The sequence below is a fragment of the Dasypus novemcinctus genome, chromosome 1 (assembly GCF_030445035.2).
Source record: "Dasypus novemcinctus isolate mDasNov1 chromosome 1, mDasNov1.1.hap2, whole genome shotgun sequence".
Classification (NCBI taxonomy): domain Eukaryota; kingdom Metazoa; phylum Chordata; class Mammalia; order Cingulata; family Dasypodidae; genus Dasypus; species Dasypus novemcinctus.
Window position 1 is genome coordinate 134,676,483 of NC_080673.1, and position 4,173 is coordinate 134,680,655.

Here is a 4,173-nt window from a genome sequence, read left to right on the forward strand (position 1 = left end):
TGTTCACATTTCCAAAGAAAGAATATCCTGGGTTGTAAACTTGGAGACCCTAGTCTTATCTTCCCCCTTGAGAGTTCAATTTACATTCAAAAGGGTAAGGTTTGAGGTCCTTAGGCTCCTTCCAGGAGGAGAGATAGATATTCTCCACTTCTAAATAAGTGGAGAAATTTATTTCTCCATGACCCTCACCTACAATGCAATTCCACTCCACAAGAAGAGAAGAATGTATCTATCTGTCTCTCTGTATGACATCTGCAGGTCTAAACATGGGGTACCAACTCTGGGAACCCTTTTACCTGTGGGTAACATAAAACTCTCATCTCTTACTGTTTATTAGCAGCGTTTCTGCAAGTGTGTGTGTACACACATGTGTATGAAAATAAAATTTTACCAATAGGATAACATTCAGACCCTTTGTAGTTTTGGATTTTACAGATATTAAATTTATATGTCTTTTGGAATCTCTTTCTGAACTATTTTCTCTGACTATAGTTGTAAATTTATTGATTGGTTTAGCTTTATAACATTTTTCAATATTTGGTAAAATATTTCAGTCTTTGTTGTAATTTTTGCTTAGCAATTTTCACCTCTTTTTCCACATGAAGAGCCCCTTCATCAAAATGTAAAAAGAGTTGAAACGTTTATTAAATCCATTTAAAAATTGTCATATAACTAACACATTTACCATACTCATTTTTCCCATCCTGAAACTTGGTACATTTCTTCATTTAATAAAATCTTCTTTTACATCCCAGTTTTCCTTATATAAATAATTTCTGTTTGAAATTATTATTAAGAATTCAATGGTTCTGTTTCTGATGAGTATGCAATCTTATTTTTTGTTATGCTTTTTAACTCATTAGTGATATGACTATAAAACATATAAAATAGTCTATGTTTAGTCTCTTTTTAGAACCCTTGTTAATTTTGACAGATTTTTAGTAGATACATTTAAGTTTCTTAGCTATCCAATCATACCCACTACATATGCAAATCATTAATTTCTATTTTATATCATTTAACATTGAAGATAATTTCCAAAATAAATTTAATAGTAAAAATTATTTGTCCAGCTCTGATCCTAAAGATTTCTCTTGTTGTTCCAGTCATGAAACCAACAAATCTCTAGTTATCAGGCAATGGAAATTCAAAATCCTCTAAAATGGCATAACTCAGCTTTCAAGGAGGTCACAGCTCAGGGACAGAGTAGCTTCTAAAGTCTAGAATTGTTCTGTTTCATTCTGTATCAGTTGCAATCTTCAGTCAGCAAAGACAGCAAATGATCAGTCAATTGGCACACTGACTATGTCTTGATTTCAAAATGTAAAGAAAGAATAATCAACATAATATACCACATTCACTGGGCTCAAGAGAATTAATTATTAAAAGCCATATTTTAATGAATTTAAAAATCAATTCTTAGATATAATTTTTAAAATAAAATTTTTTTTTTTTTTTACTTTTTTATGATTTGTTTTTTAACTCATGTCAAAACATATAAAGTGAGGAAGTGGACTTGGCCCAGTGGTTAGGGCATCCATCTACCACATGGGAGGTCCGCGGTTCAAACCCTGGGCCCCCTTGACCTGTGTGGAGCTGGCCTATGCGCAGTGCTGATGCTTGCATGGAGTGCCATGCCACGCAGGGGTGTCCCCCGCATAGGGGAGCCCCATGCACAAGGAGTGCGCCCAGTAAGGAGAGTCACCCAGTGTGAAAGAAAGTGCAGCCTGCCCAAGAATGGCGCCGCACACATGGAGAACTGGCACAACAAGATGACGCAACAAAAGGAAACACAGATTCCCATGCCACTGACAACAACAGAAGCAGACAAAGAAGAAGACGCAGCAAATAGACACAGAGAACAGACAACCGGGGTGGTGGGGGTGGAGGGAAGAGAAATAAATAAATAAATAAATCTTTAAAAAATAAAATAAAGTAAAGTAAAGTGAAGTACCTAACAAAACTCAGCTGGGGCAAAGAAGAAATATGTGTTGAATACACATACATATCACAATTCAGTCTTTCTGAAATCTTTGGAATTTAGCTTCTTTAACAGAAAGATTACTGGTCAAAGTCAATTATTTCCTGTTTTTTTGCTTAGTCCTATCATGTGAAGAGTCACAGGGATGATTAAAGGAAACATATTTAAATGCACCATCAGAATTTCTGGTCGACAGAAAATGCTTAATGCATGGCAATTTTAATTACTGCTTTTGCATTTGTGTGTGTCATTTGAATTGCACTTTTAGTTTTATTGAACTTGGATTTGTTTAATGGTAGAAATGAAAGTCTTGGATTGTTCATAATGACATGAATTTTTACCATCAACTATTAAGAATTCTAATTCTAAAGTTATCAAACAGTATATGCCTTATTATCCATGACAGCCATTTGTTATTTATCACAGATTCTGTAATTAAAATACCAGACCACTATAGTAATATATGTAATACGAGTATATAGCTTGTATAAATTCTATGTATAAATTGTTTCTATTATACCTAAAATTAGTGTTTTTCATATTTAAAATAATACAAAAGTTTTCTGAACTTCTTATAATTGCTGAATTGGTACAAGGCAAATACAAAGAAAGACAGATGATTGATTGGATAGAGATAGATTAGATAGATGGTAGAGAGATGATATACAGATATAGATAGTTGAAATAAGATCAGGGAATAAAAGAGGACAGAAGGAGAGAACTTTCTATGATAAGCCTATAAATAAAAACCGTGATTTCCAGCAATCCATTAAAATATTGCAAAACCGAGGGTAGAAAAAAATCACTCAAGACATAGAGTACAAATCAAACAATTAAATCACTTAACAACCACTTCACCAACACTGTCCACCTTATTGAAAATGGATTTACTACAATTTTAAGAGTAAAATGTGTTTCCCAGTCTATTACAAACACTTCTACTTTCCAAAACTGGGAAAGTTTGAGAATTGGAGTAGAGTAAGTTCTGTTATAAAACTTGTGTTGACATTTCAAATTTGTTCCAACACAATTGCTATATTAGGGAACACTCTAAGCATAATGTCAATTTCACATTTGTTTGTGCATTATTTTATCTGCATAAAGACACTAGGGGAAAGTAAAAAAAAAACTGCACCCAGTTGAACTGAACTGAGTAGGAATGCATAGTGTGCACATATCCACACAAAAAGCTATAGCCACCTCAGTTTATTGCATGTGTTATCTTACAAGGTTGGTTTTGCTATTCTTCTGCATTTGTAAACTTGCATATTAAAAAAAAGCAAACCTCATTCATTATCTCAAATATGTCTAAATATCTTGCTTCACAAATGTCAAGCTGTGCATGGAAAAAGAGAGCTTTAACATTCTAGAGAAGTAATAATAAAGTATTTTGAAATAATAATAATAAATAATCAAGTATTTTGAAAGAAACAAAAGAACATGCAGTATCTCCTGAGAAACAAGCATAAAGGAATTCACATTTGCAGCCATCAGAGACAACCCTGGGTAAATAAAAGAAATGTCTATGGCTGGTGTAACTTAAAGTGCTGCAAAATCACTAAGAACAGGGCCTAAAGAAACAGAAGAAATACATTGTTGAGCATATGGATTGAAGAGCAAATGGAGAAAAACATTGAAAACAACCTTTCTTGCAATCAGAAAGGAAATACTATCTATATATGAAGATCTTAAATGGAAATCACCAAATCATGCAGAAGTGGCTCGTTTTCATTAGAGGAAAGCAGTGGCTAGTTTGGTGGTTTCAAATATCACTAAAATTTCCAAAACCTTCAGCTGTTCAATAAAGTCCTAAGTACAGATAATAAAGCGGCAAAAGAATGTCCAACGGTGATAAAGAAGTCAACTGAATAATTCTATACTATGGATCAAATTTTCAATTTTGAAGAAACTGTTCACTATTATAATCATACTGAAGTTAGGCAATCAGTAGATGGATCTTGAACCTGGTAAGAAGTCCACGTGGACATCAGAACCCCTAAAATGGCTGCTGGAAGAACTTTTGAGATTCCCCCATTGTGAACTCGACTTCCTCTGGAAGCCAGGAAAAGCCCTGGGGAATTGTAGTCTATAAATCAGCCCTCTTTATCACTTTCAGCCCTTTTCTTTCTACTTGGGACCCATGATCTGTTATTTTCTCCCGTTTCTCTTCCGTCTCTACTTAATAAATTACT